General features: G+C 38.6%; 1 protein-coding gene across 3 annotated transcripts in view; it reads left to right on the top strand.

Moving 5' to 3' along the window:
- The window catches only part of PLCXD3 (phosphatidylinositol specific phospholipase C X domain containing 3), a 170,522-nt gene that overhangs the window by 5,755 nt on the left and 139,588 nt on the right, over positions 1-25,179 (top strand). The window lies entirely within an intron of this gene.

Raw genomic sequence — 25,179 nt, 5'->3', positions numbered from 1 at the left:
TCTATTGGACTATGCAGTCTATTTATGAGCGTTCCAATTTACAATCAGGCTTAGAGCCAGAATATGGGTATTTGACTCCAGGCTAATGGCCCAGGTTGGGAACATACTGATAAGCTGATATTATAGTTCCTCATGCACCTTGAACATAAATGTGACTTAATTGCTACCTAAGTGTTCAAATTAGGTCGCTATGATAAATGTAAAACCTTTCCCCTCATTTCCTTAAAGTACTGCTATCAGCCATCAACAGCACTTAAAATCATCCTATCTGGTGATGCTTGTGATCACTAATGACAATTTAGAAACCACCCTGTGTTGGTTCGTTGTCCATTGGTGTCATTCTTCGTTATGTTACAGGCTCAGCTACTATTGTTGTATTTATAGGTTACAGATTCATTCAATTTATCTATAAGCTAGAACTTTTCAGTGTTGCTCTTGAGTAATAGTGGTATCATGAATGCAAAATGTGTTAAATTATCAGCATCAGAAAGCCATCAAAAACCATAGGTGAACAATAAATTGATGTTTTATTAAAAAGGAAATGATTGAGGGGTGCCTGGGTGGCACAGTTGGTTAAGTGTCTGACTCTTGATCTCCGCTCAGGTCACGATCTCACGGTTTTTGAGTTCGAGCTCCACATTGGGCTCTGTGCTGATGGTGTGAAGCCTGCTTGAGATTCTCTCTCTCCTTCTCTCTGCCCCTCCCAGCGTGTGCTCTCTCAAAATAAATAAACTTAAAAAAAGGAAATGATTGATCTTGTTTATTTTGCAAACCATGCCTCATTTGTTTGAAGCATGGTTGACATGGAATAGATATATAAATATGGTTATAATTCACTTACTTGAATTTTAGTTATTGAACATAATCTATGTTCTAAAATAGTTAAAATTTTTAAAAATCCTCAAATTGCTTCAATGAATAACACAATGTTTACAGGTTAAGGCTTACACACTTTACCCTTATGCAAATTTCTCATATCTTTACTTAGAGTTTATTTTCTCATATTTGATGCCAACCCTACCCAATCCAAATAGAGAGTGAATTACAAAGAAGAGGAATATGACTGCTGAGTGTCATATAACAGCAGTAACATAGGGAATATTCATGGGGGAAGACTAACAAAAGAAGACCCAGGGACACAGAAGGTAGGGTTTCCTAAACCCTGCCACTCCCAAAGTAAAATCAGAATCATGGGGAAATTGTCTGTTTTGATACTTCCCAGACACCTCTTTAATGGACTTCCACATAGTTCTAGAAATCTCTGGTAAAATTCTTAAGTATGCTTTTTAAGCTGATTTTGAGGGCTACCACATACGTGGTATCCGCCATTTTTCTTCTTTCCTGTTTTGAGGACACTTTAAGGAGTTGTCACTTTTGCTGATTGGACATCTACAGGACCTGTGCTTTCACAATTTTTATACCCACAATACCACTGCTGCTGACAATCCCGCCACGGCCAGAGCTATGTCCGCAGAGACCCAACGTGGAGGATGTTAGTGTGTCAAAAAGGCCCTGGATTCCACTGTGGTCAGAGGCTCCCAGAACTGGTTTCCCTATTGTGGAAGCTGCTGATGCCAACTTCTGACCTGGTCTGCCATCACTGCTTGAGCTACGAATGCCAACATTGACAGAAGCTTTTAATATTTTTGCCTAGTAGGGATGTCAGCAAAAGAGCTTTCTGAATCTATATTGATTCTTTTGTTGTTGCCCCCTTACCCTAGAACTCAGGTATGAGTTTATAAAATAGAAGATAATATGTAGGATAGACTTTGTTCCTTACTGTGAATTATTCTCAATTTTAGCCCACTCTCCATGTGCACGTGTGTGTGTACACACATATAGTGGTAATCGACTTTAACTATTTTTCCAAGAAGCTTGTCTTTTCCCTCTGCCCTGTAAGTAGACCTCTGGTGGGTGCTACCTAATTAATCCTTCCTCCAGACGGGTCCAGAGTAGGAATGCAGCTGGCGTCTATATTGTTTTTGGTGAGCAGCCTGGAACAATGTAAATAGAGCCAAATAAACTGACATACCTAAAGTAATTGCTGACACTGCCGTTGTTTGAAAGCAGAAGAGTAATTGATGTACTCTGAGCCTTAAAGAAAAGTTTAAATCTCATGCATACATAGATATGTATACACACGTTTTATTGTTGATCAAAGGAGTCAGCTCTGTTAATATAGAAATTTTTACCTATTACGACTAATGAAGCTGCCTCTTACCTAAAAGCATTAGTTTGGGGAAACTGGATGAGCACTCAAGGAACTTCTGGATACAATCATGGGACTTGATAGTTTCAAGAAGTTTATATATTCTCTTATTTCTCCTTCTCTGGGTAAGGTTAGGATCCATCTTAGAAGATTGGGGGCCATAAAAGTGCCTAAATCACATATTCCAGAAGGCAGGAAAAAGTAAGAGAGAAATTTACCATGGTTCACATGGAATTCTGCTGCCAGAAGCTTTCTACAGAGCCATATGTTTTTATTATGCTCTATTAAGAGAGGAAGATGGGTCAGGAAGAGGGGCAGGAGGAGATGGTTAAACATTCTTGAGAAGCAGCCAGGATTAGTCACCTCCGGAGGCCAGGTACTGAAGCAGATGGCACATTGATTTGTTAGATGTGCTCTTGTTATGTTCCTATCTTTCATCACAGACCCTGGGAATGGACAGCTCTGTTACCACTCTATCTTAAATGCCAGCCAATACTATGTTTCACATAGAATTCTTCCTGTGAATTAATTTTTAGGAAGCAGCTATGTTTATCCTTAGTCAACATTATAAATGATAGTTGTGTTCCTTGATCTACTTGGAGAATTTACTTCATGAAGAAAAGTGGACTAAGATGAATGGATAATCTTAGTTGCCTGCTAGGCTTTCCTGGAGGTCCCCTCTGGCTTCTTGGGTGGCGAAGAGGAAGATGTGCTTGAAGGTGTCCTAATGGGCAAATGGGAACTTATCTCAATGCATGTCTCAGGCCACATTGCACTGTGGAAGGAGGAGGGGCAAGGGGAGGAAGAGGAGGAGAAGGAAGTCCAGGGCTGCCTTTTGTAGAGGTAGCTCTAAACATACTCCTGCCATGTCTTGCCCTGAGCTTTTCTCCCAGGAAAGGGTAGGGGAGAGGCGGTGTTTGGGGGTTGGGGTAGGTGGTCAGGGGGATGTGAAGATACTGACTTGAAAGTTGCTAGAAGGGAAGGCTAAAGAACTGTTTTGTTTAGTCTTGATCACACCCTCAGGTCCTTATTTCTCCTTGTATCTGTTCAAATTCCTTGGGTCCAGCATTAGAGTCCCAGTCTTGAAAAATGTCCTTATTTCTCTTATCTCACTCTTTCTATCTGCTTACCTGGAAAAGCTTCAACTTCATTAACCTATATATTTTTTTTAAACTTATTTAAATCCCAGAAAACTTCAGTGGCTAAACATTGCTGGTGGAAAAATTACATAGCCTGGATGCCTCAACTCACTAGAAATTTCTGACCGTGTATCTTATTGTACATCCCCAGTAAATTAGTTTCCCTCTTCTCTAAGATGATAATTTCATATTTCTTCTTGCTCCTCAAATCAACTTGCTCCTTCCCACCTCACTCTAAACTTAGGACCTCATCTTATGTTTTACACACACACACACACACACACACACACACACACACACACGCACACACACACACGCACACACACACACACACAATATACGTACAGAGAAGAACTTCCTCAGTTTCCCATCATTAGCCCAGCAACCTACCTGCACTGGTTTCTACACATTCTGCTTTTTCTTTATGTAAGAGAAAGCCCTGGATATGTTCCTCCCTAAGTCCACCTTCTCTACTTGTGGTCTGGATCCCATCCACTTAAATCTCCTCAGAGTTTACTCCCAAATTCATCCCCTCTCTCTCCTGTGTCATTATTTTTCTCTACCTCTACTGGATCACTCCAGTCAGTATACAAACATATGTTATTATTGCTCCTCTTAAAAAAAAAGCCCTCTGGCTCCATACCAGCCTCTCTCTCCACTGTACTATTTCTCTCTGATATTTGTAAAAACAACTCCTCTGTCTTGAAGTTTCTTCCTTTTCTCTCTTTATTCCATGCTAATCTCATTATTTCCCTACCACTGGCACCAAAATTGTTTTTATCACGTTTGTCAGTGATCTGTATTTTGCCAAAGCTAATGGTTAATTCTATATCATCTTATTTGATCTTTCAAAATCATTTGATGTGTTTGACCCCACATCCTTTCTTAGACATGTTCTTCCTTTGGCTTCTTATGGCACTTAAAAAAATTGTGGTAAAAAACACACAACATGAGATTAACCCTGTTTTTAAGTGTATAGTATTATTAGCTATAAATATAGTGGTGTGTAGTATATCTCTAGAACTTTTTCATCTTGCATGACTGAAGTTTTATATCCATCAAATAACAACTCCCCACTTCCTCCCTCCACCACCCCTGGCAACCACCATTCTACTTTTGCTTTGATGCTTTTGACTACTTGATGCCATTTGAATGTAGTATTTGTCTTCTGTATCTGGTTTATTTCACTTACCATAATGTCCTCAGGTTTCATTCAGCATATGACAGTATTTCCTTCATTTTTTATGGCTGAGTAATATTCCATTGTATGTATATTCTACATTATATTTGTTCATCCATTGATGGACAGTAGGGTTGTTTCTACATCTTGGCTGTTGTGAATAATGGTACAAGGAACATGGGAATTCTAGTATCTCTTTAATATCCTTATTTCAGTTTTTTTTTTGATAAATACCCAAATATGGAATTGCTGGGTCTTATAGTAGTTCTGTTTTTATTTTTTTTTGAGGATCTGCCATATTGTTTTCCATAGCACCTGTATCATTTTACAGTCCCATCAGTAGTAAACAAGGGTTCCAATTCTCCACATTTTCACCAACATTTATTTTCTGTTGTTGTCTTTGATAATGACCTTCCTATCGGGTATGAAGTGATCTCTCATTGCAGTTTTGATTTTAATTTCCGTGATGATTACTGATGTTGAACATCTTTTCATATACCTGTTGGCTATTTTTATGTCTTTTTTTGGAGAACTGTCTATTCAAGTCTTTTGCCATTTTTAAAGTTATTTGGTATTTTGCTATTTGGTTGTAGGGGTTAATTATATATTTTAGAAATTAATCCCTTATTGATATATTGTTTGAAAACATTTTCTCCCGTTTCAGAGGTAGCCTTTTCACTCTATTAATTGCTCAATTACTTTCTTGCATGTGGAAGTTTTTTTATTTTTATTTTTTATTAAAAATTTTTTTTAATATGAAATTTATTGTCAAATTGGTTTCCATACAACACCTGTTGCTCATCCCAACAGGTGCCCTCCTCAATGCCCATCACCCACTCCCCCAACCCCCCATCAACCCTCAGTTTATTTTCAGTGTTTAAGAGTCTCTTATGGTTTGCATCCTTCCCTCTCTGTAACTTTTTTTCCCCCGTCTCCTCCCTGCTGGTCTTCTGTTGAGTTTCTCAGGATCCACATAAGAGTGAAAACATATGGTATCTGTCTTTCTCTGCCTGACTTATTTCACTTAGCATAACACTCTCCAGTTCCATCCACATTGCTACAAATGGCCAGATTTCATTCTTTCTCATTGCCAAGTAGTATTCCATTGTATATATAAACCACATCTTCTTTATCCATTCGTCAGTTGATGGACATTTAGGCTCTTTCCATAATTTGGCTATTGTTGAAAGTGCATTGGGGTACAAGTGCCCCTATGAATCAGCACTCCTGTATCCCTTGGGTAAATTCCTAACAGTGCTATTGCTGGGTCATAGGGTGGATCTATTTTTAATTTTTTGAGGAACCTCCACACTGTTTTCCAGAGCGGCTGCACCAGTTTGCATTCCCACCAACAGGGCAAGAAGGTTCCCGTTTCTCCACATCCTCTCCAGCATCTATAGTCGGCCGATTTGTTCATTTTAGCCACCCTGACTGGTGTGAGGTGGTATCTGAGTGTGGTTTTGATTTGTATTTCCCTGATGAGGAGTGACATTGAGGATCTTTTCATGTGCCTGTTGGCCATCTGGATGTCTTCTGTTTTTTTTTTTTTTAATTTTTTATTTTTAAAAATTTACATCCAAATTAGTTAGCATATAGTGCAACAATGATTTCAGGAGTAGATTCCTTAGTGCCCCTTACCCATTTAGCCCATCCCCCCTTCCACAACCCCTCCAGTAACTCTCAGTTTGTTTTCCATATTTATGAGTCTCTTCTGTTTTGTCCCCCTCCCTGTTATTTTTGCTTCCCTTCCCTTGTGTTCATCTGTTCTGTGTCTCAAAGTCCTCATATGAGTGAAGTCATGATTTTTGTCTTTCTCTGACTGACTAATTTCACTTAGCATCATACCCTCCAGTTCCATCCATGTAGTTGCAAATGGCAAGATTTCATTCTTTTTGATTGCTGAGTAATTTTCCATTGTATATATATACCACATCTTCTTTATCCATTCATTCATTGATGGCCATTTGGGCTCTTTTCATACTTTGGCTATGTTGATAGTGCTTCTATAAACATTGGGGTGCATGTGTCCCTTCAAAACAGCACACCTGTATCCCTTGGATAGATACCTAGTAGTGCAATTGCTGGGTCATAGGGTAGTTCTATATTTAGTTTTTTGAGGAACCTCCGTACTGTTTTCCAGAGTGGCTGCACCAGCTTGCATTGCCACCAACAATGCAAAAGAGATCCTCTTTCTCTGCATCCTTGCCAACATCTGTTGTTGCCCGAGTTGTTAATGTTAGCCATTCTTATAGGTGTAAGGTGGTATCTCATTGTGGTTTTGATTCGTATTTCCCTGATGATGAATGATGTTAAGCTTTTTTCATGTGTCACTTTTTCATGTTTCACTTTTTTTCATGTGTTGGTTGGCCATCTGGATGTCTACTTTGAACTGTCTATTCATTTCTTTTGCCCATTTCTTCACTGGATTATTTGTTTTTTGGGTGTTGAGTTTGATCAGTTCTTTATAGATTTTGAGTACTAACCCTTTATCTGATATGTCATTTGCAAATTATCTTCTCCTATTCTGTCGGTTGCCTTTTAGTTTTGCTGATGGTTTCCTTTGCTGTGCAGAAGCTTTTTATTTTGATGAGGTCCCAGTAGTTCATTTTTGCTTTTGTTTCCCTTGCCTCTGGAGATGTGTTGAGTAAGAAATTGCTGTGGCTGAGGTCAGAGATGTTTTTTCCTGCTTTCTCCTCTAGGGTTTTGATGGTTTCCTGTCTCACATTCAGGTCCTTCATCCATTTTAAGTTTATTTTTCTGAATAGTGTAAGAAAGTGGTCTAGTTTCATTCTTCTGCATGTTGCTATCCAGATCTCCCAGCACCATTTGTTAAAAAGACTGTCTTTTTTCCATTGGACATTCTTTCCTGCTTTCTCAAAGATTAGTTGGCCATACTTTTGTGGGTCCAATTCTGGAGTCTCTATTCTATTCCATTGGTCTATGTGTCTGTTTTTGTGCCAGTACCATGCTGGCTTGATGATTACAGCTTTGTAATATAGCTTGAAATCTGGGATTGTGATACCTCCTGCTTTGGTCTTCTTCTTCAAAATTACTTTGGCTATTCGGGGCCTTTTGTGGTTCCATATGAATTTTAGGATTGCTTGTTCTAGCTTTGAGAAGAATGCTGGTGCAATTTTGATTGGGATTGCATTGAATGTGTAGATTGCTTTGGGTAGTATTGACATTTTAGCAGTATTTATTCTTCCAATCCATGAGCACGGAATGTTTTTCCATTTCTTTTTTTTTTTTTTTAATTTTTTGAACGTTTATTTATTTTTGAGACAGAGAGAGACAGAGCATGAACAGGGGAGGGTCAGAGAGAGGGGGAGACACAGAATCCGAAACAGGCTCCAGGCTCCGAGCTGTCAGCACAGAGCCCAACATGGGGCTTGGACTCATGGACCGTGAGATCATGACCTGAGCTAAGGTCGGATGCTCAACCGACTGAGCCACCCAGGCGCCCCTGTTTTTCCATTTCTTTGTATCTTCTTCAATTTCCTTCATAAGCTTTCTATAGTTTTCAGCATACAGAAAACTTTTACATCTTTGGTTAGTTTTATTCCTAGGTATTTTATGATTCTTGGTTCAGTTGTGAATCAGTTTCTTTATTTGTCTTTCTGTTGCTTCATTGTTAGTGTATAAGAATGCAACTGATTTCTGTACATTGATTTTGTATCCTGCGACTTTGCTGAATTCATGTATCAGTTCTAGCAGACTTTTGGTGGAGTCTATCAGGTTTTCCATGTATAGTATCATGTCATCTGCAAAAAGTGAAAACTTGACTTCATCTTTGCCAATTATGATGCCTTTGATTTCCTTTTGTTGTCTGATTGCTGATGCTAGAACTTCCAACACCATGTTAAACAACAGCGGTGAGGGTGGACATCCCTGTCGTGTTCCTGATCTCAGGGGGAAAGCTCTCAGTTTTTCCCCATTGAAGATGATGTTAGCTGTGGGCTTTTCATAAATGGCTTTTATGATGTTTAAGTATGTTCCTTCTATCCCGACTTTCTCAAGGGTTTTTATTAAGAAAGGATGCTGAATTTTGTCAGATGCTTTTTCTGCATCGATTGACAGGATCATATGGTTCTTATCTTTTCTTTTATTAATGTGATGTATCACATTGATTTGTGAATATTGAACCAGCCCTGCAGCTCAGGAATGAATCCCACTTGATCATGGTGAATAATTCTTTTTATATTCTGTTGAATTCGATTTGCTAGTATCTCGTTGAGAATTTTTGCATCCATATTCATCAGGGATATTGGCCTGTAGTTCTCTTCTTTTGCTCTGTCTCTGTCTGGTTTGGGAATCAAAGTAATGCTGGCTTCATAGAATGAATCTGGAAGTTTTCCTTCCCTTTCTATTTTTTGGAACAGCTTGAGAAGTATAGGTATTATCTTTGCTTTAAATGTCTGGTAGAATTCCCCAGGGAAGCCATCCGGTCCTGGACTCTTATTTGTTGGGAGATTTTTGATAACTGATTCAATGTCTTCGCTGGTTATGGGTCTGTTCAAATTTTCTATTTCTTCCTGTTTGAGTTTTGGAAGTGTATGGGTGCTTAAGAATATGTCATTTCTTTCAGGTTGTCCAATTTGTTGGCATATAGTTTTTCATAGTATTCCCTGATCATTGCTTGTATTTCTGAGGGATTGGTTGTAATAATTCCATTTTCATTCATGATTTTATCTATTTGGGTCCTCTTTTTTTTTTTTTGAGAAGTCTTACAAGAGGTTTATCAATTTTATTTTTTTAAAAAAACAACTCTTGGTTTCATTGATCTGCTCTACAGTTTTTTTAGATTCTATATTGTTTATTTCTGCTCTGATATTTATTATTTCTCTTCTTCTGCTGGGTTTGGAGCGTCTTTGCTGTTCTGCTTCTATTTCCTTTAGGTGTGCTGTTAGATTTTGTATTTGGGATTTTTCTTGTTTCTTGAGATAGGCCTGGATTGTAATGTATTTTCCTCTCAGGACTGCCTTCACTGCATCCCAAAGTGTTTGGATTCTTCTATTTTCATTTTCATTTGTTTCCATATATTTTTAAGTTTCTTCTCTAATTGCCTGGCTGAATCATTCATTCTTTAGTATGATGTTCTTTGACCTCCATGCTTTTGAAGGTTTTCCAGACTTTTTCCTGTGGTTGATTTCAAGTTTCATAGCACTGTGGTCTGAAAGCATGCATGGTATGATCTCAATTCTTTTATACTTATTAAGGGCTGTTTTGTGACCCGGTATGTGATCTATGTGCATGTGAGAAGAAAGTATATTCTGTTGCTTTGGGATGCAGAGTTCTAAATATATCTGTCAAGTCCATCTGATCCAAGATATCATTCAGGGCCCTTGTTTCTTTATTTATTCTCTGTCTAGATGTTCTATCCATTGTTGTAAGTGGAGTATTAAAGTCTCCTGCATTTACCACATTCTTATCAATAAGGTTGCTTATATTTGTGATTAATTGTTTTATATATTTGGGGGCTGCTGAATTCGGTGCAGAGACATTTATAATTGTTAGCTCTTCCTGATGGATAGACCTTGTAATTATTATATAATGCCCTTCTTCATCTCTTGTTACAGCCTTAATTTAAAGTCCAGTTTGTCTGATATAAGTATGGATACTCCAGCTTTCTTTTGACTTGCAGGAGCATGACAGATAGTTCTCCATCCCCTCACTTTCAATCTGAAGGTGTCCTCAGGTCTAAAATGAGTCTCTTGTGGGCAGCAAATAGGTGGGTCTTGTTTTTTAATCCACTCTGATACCCTATGTCTTTTGGTTGGAGCATTGAGTCCATTTACACTCAGTGTTATTATTGAAAGATACGAGTTTAGAGTTATTGTGATATCTGTAGGTTTAATGCTTGTAGTGGTGTCTCTGGTACTTTGTGGTCCTTGCAACATTTCACTCAGACTCCCCCTTAGGATCTCTTATAGAGCTGGTTTAGTGGTGACGAATTCCTTCAGTTTTTGTTTGTTTGGGAAAACCTTTATCTCCTTCTATTCTGAATGACAGACTTGCTGGATAAAGGATTCTTGACTGCTTATTTTTTTCTGTTCATCACATTGAAGATTTCCTGCTGTTTCTTTTTGGCATGACAAGTTTCAGTAGATAGGTCTGCTACTACCCTTATGTGTCTACCTTTGTATGTTAGGGCCCGTTAATCCCTAGCTGCTTTCAGAATTCTCTCTTTATTCTTGTATTTTGCCAGTTTTACTATGATATGTAGTGCAGAAGATCGATTCAAGTTATGTCTGAAGGGACTTCTCTGTGCCTCTTGGATTTCAATGCCTATTTCCCTCCCCAGATCAGGGAAGTTCTCAGCTATGATTTGTTCAAGTACACCTTCAGCCCCTTTCTCTCTCTCTTCTGGAATTCTTATGAAACGGATATTGTTCTGTTTGATTGCATCACTTAGTTCTCTAATTCTCCCCTCATACTCCTGGATTTTTTTTAATCTCTCTTTTTCTCAGCTTCCTCTTTTTCCATAATTTTATCTGCTAATTCACCTATTCTCTCCTCTGCCTCTTCAGTCCATGCTGTGGCCGCCTCCATTTTTTTTTTTTTTCAACATTTTTAATTTATTTTTGGGACAGAGAGAGACAGAGCATGAACGGGGGAGGGGCAGAGAGAGAGGGAGACACAGAATCGGAAACAGGCTCCAGGCTCCGAGCCATCAGCCCAGAGCCTGACGCGGGGCTCGAACTCACGGACCGCGAGATCGTGACCTGGCTGAAGTCGGACGCTTAACCGACTGCGCCACCCAGGCGCCCCACGCCTCCATTTTATTTTGCACCTCATTTATAGCATTTTTAAATTCATCATGACTATTTTTTAGTCGCTTGATCTCTGTAGCAATAGATTCTCTGTTGTCCTCTATGCTTTTTTCAAGCACAGCGATTAATTTTTTCAAGCCCAGCGGTGGCTATTATTCTAAATTCTTGTTCCGTTATATTGCTTAAATCGGTTTTGATGAATTCTTTAGCTGTTGCTACTTCCTGGAATTTCTTTTGAGGAGAATTCTTCCGTTTCATCATTTTGGCTAGTTTTCTGTCCCTTATGTGTTTTAAAAGCTTGTTGTGTGCTCTGCACCTGTGAGCACTGCTATATTAAAGGAGGGTCATACACTGTCCAGGGCCTGGCGCTTCAGGAGGTTTTTTTCTGGAGATTGTTACTTGCTCTCTGTTGTTGTGACTTTGGTTATTTTATTACCCTACTCGTAGCAATATTATGGACCCTCCACCAGGTGTGCTTTGATTTGTTCCTTAGAGTAGCCCTGTAAAGGAAAACAGACAAACAGGAGGAAAAAAAAAAACCACACAAACGCACAAATAAGTAACACAAACAAACAAACAAAAACAAAAACCTAAAGACTAAAAACAAAAAACCCCAAAACACCGACTGCAAGTAAAGGAGAGGGTGGAGGTGGAGCTAATGGAAGAGCAGATACAAGGAGAGAAATAACAGGAACGGGGCGGGGGCGGGGGTGGAGATGAAAAAATAAACATTGATTAGGCAGAGAGACTAAAAGGCTTAATCCAGAAAGATAGAAAGGAAAATAAAGATGGAGGCGGGGAAAATGAAATGAAGATAAAGTTACCCAGATGGAGAAACTATATGGCTTGATTATTCCAGAGAGAGAGAGAAAGTGTAAAGAAGGAAGTGTAGAACATGTATCAAGACACTGGATTAAATATGTTTGTTTAGACAGACCAATAACCAGAGTAACCAGCCTAAGGGGAGGGAAGAGATAAGGAGGAGAAATGGGGGCAGGGGGAGAATATATCTCTATATCCAGAATTGACCTAGAGTTAATCCAGGCTGCATCACTTGTAGGTAGTAGCTGTCTTCAGGGTCCCTGCCCCTCCGGTGGATATGCAGTTACCCAGTGCGAGGGGGCGTGGTTTGGCGTAATCTGAACCTACCTCCACTATGGGCCCTGGGAGTGATCCCTGAGGCCTCGCCTTGGTGGTGGTGGGGCAGGAGGGGGGTGGATGGTGATTCCCCAGTCTCTTCTCCATGGAGCTGGACCCGGTGGAGTCAGTTTGAGTCGTCCTCACTGTGCCACTGGCGGAGATTGGGTGGTCCTTCTCTCTCTGCCAACTCCTTTGGCTCTGCACTTGGCTAGGATTCAAAGTCCCACTCCATGAGCTCTGGCCCTGGGGAGGCGCCTCTTAGTGCTGCAATATGTGGTCCCAGCTGGCTTTGTCTGTGCCACTGCACTTCAGGGAGGTCTGACTTCTCCTACTGCAGACTGAGTCGCTGCCCTCGCCTCTACCAGCCCCCAGGGGGGTGGACACAGGCAGGCTTTATCCTTCCTACAGCATTCCAGGGAAACAGCGGCCTTATCCTCCTGCAGAGTGCACCCTCAGCCCAGCCACTGTGCCTGGGGGTGGCAGACGCAGGCAGGTTCTGTGCTATCACGCAGCCCTCCAGGGAGGGAACTGCTTTCTCCAGCTGTGGACTCAGCCTCTGACCTACCCTGCACCCAGGCCTGACTCCCCTCCTCCCCACGTGCACTAACAGGGAGCCGGCTGGATCCTTCTCAGTCTCAGTCTGAGGTCTTTCTCCTGTCCAGATACGGTCCTGCACTTCCCTAGCCGCTCTTTCTCTTCTTTTTGTGTCTCCTCAGAAGGGGGTCTCTCCCCTCCATGCCCACATGGCCTTTTTTTATCTCTGCCTGTTCACAGTTACCCACCTATCTTTTTTTCCAGCTTTCCCATTTTATTCCCAGAAGATTCCGTCTCTTTTCCTCCCAGGCTCTGGTGTTCAAAGTCCTTTGGCTTCTACACTTTTTTGTTTGAGAGACGCTGGAATTATGGATTCCTCCTACTTCTCCACCATGTTGGCCCCCACATGTGGAAGTTTTTTAGTTTGTAATCCCACTTTTCTATTCTTCTGTTGTCTGTTCTCTTGGTGTCCTATGCAAGAAATAATTGCCAAGACAAATGTCCAGAAGGGTTTTCCTCATGTTTTCTTCTAAGAGCTTTACTGTTTCAGGTCTTATATTTAAGTCTTTAATTCACTTTGAGTTAATTTTTGTGTATGGTGTAAGATAAGGGTCCAATAAATTCTATTCTTTAGAATGTAGATATCCAGTTTTCCCAACACATTTATTGAAGAGCTGATATGTCATTGTATATTTTTGGCAACCTTGTCAAAGGTCAGTTGACTGTATGTATATGTGTTGGTTTAGTTTTGGGCTCTCCATTTTGTTCTATTGATCTATGTGTCTGTCCTTATGTTAGTACCATACTGTTTTGCTTACTATAGTTTTGTAATATGTTTTGAAACACAAAGTATAAGTCTTCCATCTTCTTTTTTTTTCAAGATTATTTTGGCTATTTGGGTTTTTTGTGGTTTCTTATGAATCTTAGGACTGTTTCTTCTATTTCTGTACAAAAAGGTCATTGGGATTTTGATGGAGATTGCACTGAATCTGTAGATAAATTTGGGTAGTCTGGGCATGATAACAGTATTGTCTTCCATCAATGAACAGGGGATGTCTTTCCATTTATGTGAATCTGTTTATGTCAATCTGTTTCACAAATGTTTTACAGTTTTCTGGGTACAAATATTTTATCTCCTTGGTTAAGTTTATTACTAAATATTTTATTGTTTTTAATGCAGTTACATGGGATTGTTAATTTCCTTTTTGGATTGTTTATATTTATTTTTTAAGTTTATTTATTTTGAGAGAGAGAGGGAGAGTGAGAGAGAGAATGAGCAGAAAGGGGCAGAGAGAGAAAGAGGGAAAGAATCCCAAGCAAGCTCCTCACTCAGCACAGAGCCTGACTCAGGGTTTGATCTCACAAACAGTGAGATCATGACCTGGACCAAAATCAAGAGTCAGACACTTGATTGACTGAACCACCCAGGCACCCCAGGATTTTTTTTTTTTTTTGGCATATAGAAAGGAGACTGATTTTTGTATATTGATTTTTGTATCCTGCAACTTTACTAAATGCATTTATTCCAACTGTTTGTGTGTGTGTGTGTGTGTGTGTGTGTGTGTGTGTGTGTGTAATCTTTAGGATTTTCTACATATTTGATCATATTATCTGCCAGCCAAAATCATTTTAATTCTTTCTTTCCTATTTGAATATCTTATTTTTCTTGTAGAATTGCTCTGGCTAGGTCCAGTACTGTGTTGAATAGAAATGTTAAGAGTGGGCATACTTGCTTTGTTCCTAAGAGGTTTTAGCTTTGAGTGTGATATTATCACAGATTTTTCATATATGAGCTTTTTGATGTTAGGGTCATTTCTTTCTACTCCTAGTCTGTTTAGTTTTTTTTTTTGTTAATATGAAAGGGTGTTGAATTTTTGTCAAGTGCTTTTTCTGCATCTGTTAAGATGATCATGTACTTTTAATCTTTTATTATGTTAATGTGATGCATCATATTGATTTTTTTTTTTAACACTGAACTATCCTTGCACTCTTGTGTTAAATCCCACTAGGTTATGGTGTATGAATTTGGTTTGCTACTATTTTGTTGAAGAGTTTAGCGTCTTTAACTCATCAGGGATATTGGCCTGTAGTTTTATTATCTTGTAGTGTTTTTATCTGGCTTTAGTAGCAGAGTAATGCTGGTTTCACAAATGAGTTTGGAAGTGCTACTTTTTAATTTTTTGGAGGAGTTTAAGAAAGATTGGTGTTAATTCTTTAAACGTTGGGTAGAATTCAACAGTGAAGCAATCTGATTTCCAGCTTTTCTTTGTTTAGGGATTTTTGATTACTCATTTAATCTCTTATTAGTTATAGATTTGTTCAGATTTTCTGTTTCTTCATGATTCAGTCTTGGTCAGTTGTGTGTTTCCAGGAATTTATGCATTTATTCTTGGTTATACAGTTTGGCATATAATTGCTCATATTAGTCTTTTTTTGAACTGTTTTATTTCTGTGGCCTCAATTGAAATATAATACATATATATAAAGAATATATTGTTTTTATGCATTTGAGAATTTCTCATTCTATTGATTTCTAGTTTTATTCCATTGTGGACAGAAAAAGACACGTGGTATGATTCTAATCTTTTAAAATCCTTGAGACCTGTTTTGTGACCTAACATATGATCTGTCCTGGAGAATGTTCCATGTGTGCTTGATAAGAATGTGTATTCTGCTATAGTTGGATGGAATATTTTGTGTATGTCTCCTCAGCACATTTGGTCTATAGTGTTCAAGTTCTCTGTTTCCTTGTTGATCTTCTGTCTAGATGTTCAATCCATTCTCCAAAGTGGAATATTGAAATTTCCTATGTATTTCTCCTTTCAGTTTTGTAGTATTTGCTTTGTATATTTAGGTAATTTGTATATTTCCCTTGTAAATTGACCCCATTGCCAACTAGGTTTTATCTGTGGGATGCAAAGTTGTTTTAACATATACAAATCAATAAATGTGATATCCCACATTAATAAAATCAAGAATAAAAATCATCTGATCATCTCAGTAGATGCAGATAAGCTTTAACAAAACTCAATGCCATTTCTTGATAAATTCTCCCAACAAATGGGGTATGCAAGGAACATACTTCATAAAATAAAGATCATATATGACAAAGCCATAGCTAACTTCATACTCAATGATGAAAGCTAAAAGCTTTTTCTCTAAAATCAGAAACAAGATAAGGGCGCCCCCACCAATTATTCCTATTCAACCAAGTATAGAAGTGCTACCCATAGCAATTAGGCAATAAAAAGAAATGAAAGGCATACAAATTAGAAGGGAAGAAGTAAAATTGTTTGCAGATGACATGATCTTATATGTAGAAAACCCTAAGAACTCAGCCAAAAACCTGTTAGAACTAATAAACAAGTCAGTAAAATTTCTGCTTAGAAAATCAACTTACAAAAATCGGTTGTCTTTCTATACACTAACAACAAAATTTCTGAAAGAAATTAAGAAACAATTACACTTACAATAGTACGAAAAAAAAACCCCAATAAAATACCAAGGAATAAATCTAACCAAGGAGATGAAAGATTTGTCCATTGAAAACTATAAGACATTAATGAAAGAAATTAAAAAAGACAGATTAATGGAAATATCTCCCATCTTCATAGATCATAATATTGTTAAAATGTCCATACCACCCAAAGCCATGTAGATATAGATTCAGTGAAACCCCTATCAAAATTCCAATGGCATTTTTCACAGAAATAGAAAAAAACTATCCTAAAATTCATATGGATCCACAAAAGACCCTGAATAGTCAAAGTAATCTTGAGAAAGAACAAAACTGAGGCTTCACAATTCCTGAATGAAAACTATACTACAAAGCTATAGTGATCAAAGCAGTATGGTACTGACATAAAAATAGGCACATTGATGAATGGAATAGAATCAATAGTCCAGAAATTTATCCATTCATATATGATCAACTAATATTTGGCAAGACAGCCAAGAATAATCAATGGGGAAAGGATAGTCTTTTCAATAAATGATGTTGGGAAAATTGCTATTTGCATGAAAAGAATGAAATTGGACCTCTATCTTAACTATACACAATAACTAGCTCAAAATGGATTAAAGACTGAAACTGTAACACTCTTAGAAGAAAACACATGGCAAAAGTTTCTTAGCATTGGTCTTGGCAATGACTTCTTTGGATACGACACAATATGTATAAGAAATAAAAGCAAAAACCTAAACCAAAGAGGTAAAATATCTGCATACTGAAAACTACAGAAAGCTTATGAAAGAAATTGAAGAAGATGCAAAGAAATAGAAAAAAATTCCATGCTCATGGGTCGGAAGAACAAATATTGCTAAAATGTCAATGCTACCCAAAGCAATTTATACATTCCATGCAGTCCCAATCAAAATTGCACCAGCATTCTTCTCAGAGCTAGAAAAAACTATCCTAAAATTTGTGTGGAACTGGAAAAAAACCAGAATAGCCAAAGTAATGTTGAAAAAGAAATTCAAAGCTGGAGGCATCACAATTCTGGACTTCAAGCTGTATTATAAAGCTGTAATCATCAAGACAGTATGGTACTGGCATAAAAACAGACACATAGATCAATGGAATAGAATATAGAACCCAGAAATGGACCTACAAATGTATGGCCAACTAATCTTTGACAAAGCAGGGAAGAATACCCAATGGAAAAAAGACAGTCTCTTCAGCAAATGGTGTGGGGAAAACTGGACAGCGACATGTGGAAGAATGAACCTGGACCACTTTCTTACACCATACACAAAAATAAACTCAAAATGGATGAAAGACCTAAATGTGAGACAAGAAACCATCAAAATCCTAGAGGAGAAAACAGGCAACAACCTCTTTGACCTTGGCTGCAGCAACTTCTTACTTGACATGTCTCCAGAGGCAAGGGAAACAAAAGCAAAAATGAATTATTGGGACCTCATCAAGATAAAAAGCTTCTGCATACTGAAGGAAACAGTCAACAAAACAGGCAACCCCCCAGAATGGGAGAAGATATTTACAAAGGACATATCGGATAAAGGGTTACTATTCGAAATCTATAAAGAACTTATCAAACTCAACACCCAAAAAACAAATAATCCAGTGAAGAAATGGGCAAAAGACACAAACAAAAGACACTTTTCTTAAAAATTTTTTTTTAGTTTTTATTTATTTTTGAGACAGAGAGAGACAGAGTGTGAGATGGGGAGGGGCAGAGAGAGAAGGAGACACAGAATCCGAAGCAGGCTCCAAGCTCTGAGCTGTCAGTAGAGCCCAACACGGGGCTCGAACCCATAGACCATAAGATCATGACCTGAGCGGAAGTCAGAAGTTCAACCGACTGAGCCACTCAGGTGCCCCAAGACACTTTTCTAAAGAAGACATCCAGATGGCCAATAGACACATGAAAAGATGCTCAACATCACTCATCATCAGGGAAATACAAATCAAAACCACAATGAGACAATACTTCACACCTGTCAGAATGGCTAAAATTAACAACTCAGGAAACAACAGATGTTGGTGAGGATGTGGAGAAAAGAGAATCCTTTTGCATTGCTCATGGGAATGCAAATGATGGATCCACTCTGGAGAACAGTATGGAGGTTCCTCAAAAAATTAAAAATAGGACTACCTACAACCCAGCAATTGTACAACTAGGTATTTATACAAGGGATACAGGTGTGCTGTTTCCAAGGGCACATGCACCCCAATGTTTACAGCAGTGCTATTGACAATAGCCAAATTATGGAATGAGCCCAAATGTTCATTGACTGATGAATAGATAAGAAGATGTGGTATTTATATACAATGGAAATATTACTCAATGCTCAAAAAGAATGAAATGTTGCCATTTGCAATGATGTAGATGGAACTAGAATGCATTATGCTAAGAGAAATAAGTCAGTCAGAGAAAGGCAAATATCATATGATTTCACTCATATGTGGAATTTAAGAAATAAACAGATGAACACAAGGGAAGGGAAGGAAGGGAAAATAAGATAAAAACATAGAGGGAGGCAAATCATAAGAGAGTCTTTTTTTGTTTTGTTTTAATGTGTGCTTCTTTTATTATTTTTATGAAGATCATCTTTTTTATATGGTCAGGGGCCATTGGTTGTTTTTTTTTTTAACTTGTTTTATTTTGTATTTTTTAAAATTGACATCCAAATTAGTTAGCATATAGTGCAACAATGATTTCAGGAGTAGATTCCTTAGTGCCCCTTACCCGTTTAGCCCATCCCCCCCCCCCACAACCCCTCCCGTAACCCTCAGTTTGTTCTCCATATTTATGAGTCTAATTATAAGAGACTCTTAAAGACAGAGAACAAACTGAGGGTTGCTGGAGGGATGATGGGTAGGCAGATGGGCTAAATGGGTGATGGGCATTAAGGAGGGCACTTGGGATGAGCACTGGGTATTATATGTAAGTAATAAATCAGTAAATTCTACTCCTGAAACCATTATTATGATATATGTTAACTAACTTGGATTTAAATAAAAAAATGCATTCTCCACATTTTTAACAGAAAAAAAACCCTTCTTTGTCAAAAAAAAGAAAAGAAGCAAAAATGAATAAAAGCACATCACAGCACCTGGGTGGCTCAGTCAGATAAGCATCCGACTCTTGATTTTGGCTCAGGTCATGATCTCAAGGTCTCTGTGTTCGAGCCCCACATTGGGTTCCCTGCTGATAGTGCAGAGCCTGCTTGTGATTTTCTCTCTGTCTCTGTCTCTCTCTTTCCCTCTGTCCCGCATTTGTGCTCAAAATAAATAAACTTAAAAAATTTAAAAAATAAATAAAAAAGCAGGACTATATCAAACTAAAAACCTTCTGCACAGCAGAAGAAATAATCAACAAAATGAAGAAGCAATATATAAGATGGTAGAAAATGTTTGCAAATTATATGTCTGATAAGGGGTTAATTTCCAGAATATAAGGAACTCTCACAGCTCAATAACCAAAAAACAAACAAACAAACAAACAAACAAACAAACAAACGAAAACCCAATCTGATTTAAAAATGAGCAGAGGACATGAATAAGGCATTTCCAAAGAAAACATGCAAATGGCCAACAGGTACATGAAAATATGTGCAAAATCACTAATCATCAGAGAAATGCAAAAAACAAAACCACAATGAGATATCACCTAATATCTATTAGAATGGCCATTATAGAAACAGACAGTTAACCTGGCTAGAGATTCTAGAGGCCTCTCGAACCACTTTTGTGGATGTGTCTTCTCTGGGCTTGTGTTTATAGATTCTTCATTAGAGGGATTTGCTGGTCCCTCCTCTACCCTGCCAGCATCTCATAATTTCTCACTCCCTCTCGTGTTTATTATGATGCCACCTAGCTCTTTTTTGTTCTCAACAGTTCTTGGGCATCTAGAATATGCCAGATCCCATCAAGAGGCAGGCAAAGCAGCGGTCAGTTCCTTGAGCAGCTCCTTGAAAAATCACGTTGGACACATGCTCTATTCTTCTCTACTCCTTGAGGAAGAGGTTGCCAAGCTGTACTGGCCTCTGTCTGTGATATTGCCAGTGCTCTGGAGCAACAACAAACCACACAGCTTTCTTGTTTTTAGTGAGTCCCAGGCATCTAGAATGTACTGGGCTTTCCATTACAGCTCTTAGACAGGTGAGGCAGAAGCCAGTGTCTTGGGTAGACCCTTGACCCCCAAAAAGTCAGAACATTGGAAATATGGTCCAATCTTTCCCTTTTCAAAAAGAAGCTGGGAATTTACTCTCAATCATGTAGCACTGTGTCAGGGAGGGACTAAGGCAAGAGTGTGCCACAAATTTTCCTACCAGCTTCAATGGTTGGTATTGCACTTGTGTGGGGCATAGGGGCTTCTGACTTGGTTTCTGGATTTCTCACAAAAGGAACTGATTAATATATTGTTGAAAAATTAGTGTCTCCATGGGGGGAAGAAGGGTTTGTGGCTTCCTCTTCTGCCATATTGCTACTGTTACTCATTACTATCTTATTTTTCCAACCTTATTACTATTTCCTTTAGGTCATCTTTGCTAGCTATGCCTCCGTTTCTTTACATCTAGGGCTTAGGCCTTTATCTCTCTTTCTCTCTCTTTGTCTATAATGACACTCTTCCCCAAGGTTAAAATATATAAACCAATGACTTGAGATAATATCTATGTGCTGATGACTCCTTAAGTTTAGATTATTTGCCAGATACCTCTGCTGAACTCTGTCCTCAGATACCCCACTACCTTCCTATCATTTTCATTTGAATGTCCTGTAGAAACCTCAAACTTAACAGGACCTAAAAAGAACTCTTAAGTGTACCATCCATTGTTACCATCCAAGTTTGTTCCTAATCAAGTGTTCCTCATCTAAGTCTTTTACCTCACTGTCAGTCAGTTTCTCAAGTCTTGGAATGATTCTTCAGTTTTTTCCCCTTCAAACCCTAAAACCACCCAAACAGTAAATCTTGTTGAATCTTTCCCCAAATGTATCCCATATCTTTTCATTTTTCACTATTTCCACTATTAAAATGCTAATCTAGTTACTGTCCCCTCCCACATGAATTACTCCAAAGGCCCCTAACCCATATCCCTGCCTTCATTTTTGTCCCTCTACACAGAGTAGCTTTCAAAAGTATAAATGTGGTATATTATCCATTTGTTAAAACTCCTCTACCTTTAATTACTAAAATTACTGATCCCTGTCTGTCTCTCTGACCTCAACTCCTTCTACTTTTTTCTTACTCATTATAGCCTTTTTTTTTTTTTTTTTTAGCCATCAGGCCCTCCCAGTTTTCCTCTTGCTTTAGAGATTTGAATCTTCTAGATTGTCACCACTCTGCCTTCTTCCTCTTCTAATGAAGTCCTCTCCTCAGGAGACATCCCCTGACCATGCTAGCCAAAGCAGTTTATCTCTATCCTTATAATTTTTCCAACCATTGCTTGACCTATCTTCTTTATAGTGCTTAAGTAAAAACAATTAACTACTTTCTTTATATATTTATTATATGTCAACCGAGTATAATACAAGCTCCTTGGGAACAGGACCTTGTCAGTCTTTGTAGGTACACAGGATATGTCTGGGCTACAATCAGTATGCAATCCATACTTGCCGACTAAGAAATAACAGTATAGAGGGAATCTGATCTTGCACAAAGACCTCTGGTCAGTTGATTTGAGAACAAGGCAATGCAACAAAAGTATTCAAGGCAGATTTATTATTTGAATTCTTTGTGAAGTCCTGACCTCCATGAACATTAGTTAAGATTATACTGGGCTCAATGTTTTTTTGAATGAGATACATGACAGTTGAACAGAGTGAAATCGGAATTTGCTTTATATAGCAATTTTTAGCCATTATGGTACCACATGTTCAACCAGTTTTCTTCTATTTTTATATATTAAATTGAGTGATCATAATAAAAACTTTGATGAAATATCAGATTGGACTATGACTTAAGGGTAAAAAAAAGTATGCAATCTTTAATACTATTCTGGTTTCTTACTTATTTATTAAAAATTTTTTTAATTAATTTATTTTTGGGAGACAGAGAGACAGATGCAAGCAGTGGAGGGGCAGAGAGAGAGGGAGACACAGAATCTGAAGCAGGCTCCAGGCTCCAAGCTGTCAGCACACAGCCCAATACAGGGCTCAAACCCATGAAGTGCAGTATCATGACCTGGGCCAAAGTCAGATGCCTAACCGACTGAGCCACCCAGGCACCCCAATACTGTTCTGGTTTCTAAGCTTTGTATTCTAATTGTCTGTAAGTTGGTCACTCGAATATAATCTGTATAGTGACTTATTTAACCAAAATATAGTAATAATACTAGACCCCACAATTACTTTGAGTGCTTTTATTATTAGCTTCATAAGAAATATGAGAAATTCTATTAAAATACAACAAAAGTTGGGGCGCCTGGGTGGCGCAGTCGGTTAAGCGTCCGACTTCAGCCAGGTCACGATCTTGCGGTCTGTGAGTTCGAGCCCCGCGTCGGGCTGTGGGCTGATGGCTTGGAGCCTGTTTCTGATTCTGTGTCTCCCTCTCTCTCTGACCCTCCCCCGCTCATGCTCTGTCTCTCTCTGTCCCAAAAATAAATTAAAAAAAAAAAAAAAAAAACGTTGAATAAAATACAACAAAAGTATACAGGCTAGCCCACAAGGCAAAAAAAGAGGATACAAATATGTACAAAAGATGTAGGAGCTGTCATTTAATTGCAGAAATGTATCCGCGTGACTGAAGTCCAAAAAAGGTTGACACTCAAACAAAGATAATATCAAGATGTCTCCTCCCTATGCTTGGAGCTAGATGTAGTACAAGGGAGGTCTAGAACATTGCTTGAGACAGATCATGTAAAATGAACAAATGATACCAAGAAATAACCACTCCCTAAGTCAGGCAGGGGAGGCATAGTTTAAAAATTCAGGCTCTGTTTTCAAATACCTGGGTTTTGGGTTTGCCATTTATTAGCTCTGTGAATTTGGGAAAATTATTTAAACTCTCTGTGCTCCAGTTTCCTCAACTGAAAAGTACTTCACAGGAATAGTATTTCTTGGCTTGTTGCAAGGATTAAATGAGAATTAAATGCTACCTATTCATATTTTATTTGTGATTTTCAACCAGAATGAATAATCTTCAGAAGCAAAGTGAAAAGCTAGTAAGAAGAAATGTTTTCAAATGTGTTCAAGCTTTTGTGCCAAGGCAATAGGTATCTCTAGGTACTAAGGGAAAAAAACAACTGACAAAATGTTACAGAAGTCAACGGTCATTTCTAGAGATTGTAGAAACTGAAGTATACAGATATGTAACTGCCACAGTTTTCAAAAGAGGAAAATAGATCCTAGCAACTTTACGGGGTAATAATGAATGGTTTGTGAGTAATTAAAAAGGAAGCGATGGTAATCTATATCCTGGATAGAGGTAACGCATCACCCTCTGGTGAGAAAAGTGAACTGCCTGGGAGATATAAGACACGCATTGTGGTGTTGATTCGCAAACAAGTCTTGGCAAGTCACTTAACTCCACCCAGCCTCTGGTGTTACCTTTGTAAAACTGCTTAACAGTTGATGTTGTGGGCCAATTTGGTCCAAGCCATGGCTCTGCTACTTACCAGCTCACTCAGGGGAGCTCCTAAAAATTCTCTGGGTCACAATTTCCTCAGCTCTCATATGGAGAAAATGACAGTACCGACCTCATATTCTTTGTTATAAGGATTCAATAGGAATAAGCATGTGTATGTGTAAGGTGCCTGGGTGGTTCAGTTGGTTGAGCGTCTGACTCTTGATTTCAGCTCAGGTTATACATGTGGTACATATGTACACATATATATGTATGTGACAGCATACCTGTCACGGAGTAAGTAGTCAATAAATGTGGTTTTTTAATCATTCCATCATGTCTAATTACCCTCATTTACTTTGCTGACTGGGTCTCTGGCAAGGCCTACCTGGTTCTCTGCCTCTCTAAGTGCCTCTTTCCTTGTCTCCCCTCAATTAAAGCTTCTTGGCTTTTCTGTCTTCCCTGCTCAGGCTCAGCACAGCCTTGGGCTCCAGAACCAGTCCAACTATAAACAAGGGAATGTGAAGAGGGCTACTTCAATGTTCACCTTCCTGTGTCTAGCATTCAGGTTCTCTGATGCAGCTGAGTACAGAAAATGGGCTTTATAGGAGGGGCAGATGTGAGTAACACAGAGAGGAGACTGGATCTCCCACTGGTGGAGAAGATGTTGGCTAGGTAGATACAGTGACAAGTGATTGGGAAGGTGTCCATAGCCAGAGAGGACAGTGACCAGCAATAGTTCTGGTGCAGCAGAAAGAATAGGTTCCAATATATGGACAGAGATAATAGGAAATCTACAAATAGGTTTTACAGAAACACAGGAAAACTGCAGCCAGATTAGACTTCTTCGTATGAAGTTTACTTCTCTGTGTTTGAGCTTTGGACACCACCAAGATGACTAGGTTTTTCTAAGATTAAGCTCTTCAACCCCAAACTATACCCATATCATAGGACAGAAAGATTTCTGTACGACTCTTCCTACCAAGTTTAGAATGCCTTGTGCCTGACTGAGTGCTCTCTCACTGTGATTTATGAGAAAACTCCCAGTTGTCACAAGTTGATATATTAGGTAACGGAGCCTAAATTTTAAAATGACTTATAAACTTGAAGATTAATTGAAGCTATTCTGATGAGCTTTAACAAGAATCAAACTAATAAAAAAAACAAATTAAAATATGAA

The sequence above is a fragment of the Neofelis nebulosa genome, chromosome 1 (genome assembly GCF_028018385.1).
Source record: "Neofelis nebulosa isolate mNeoNeb1 chromosome 1, mNeoNeb1.pri, whole genome shotgun sequence".
NCBI lineage: Eukaryota > Metazoa > Chordata > Mammalia > Carnivora > Felidae > Neofelis > Neofelis nebulosa.
This window is presented reverse-complemented; position numbering and strand designations above follow the sequence as displayed.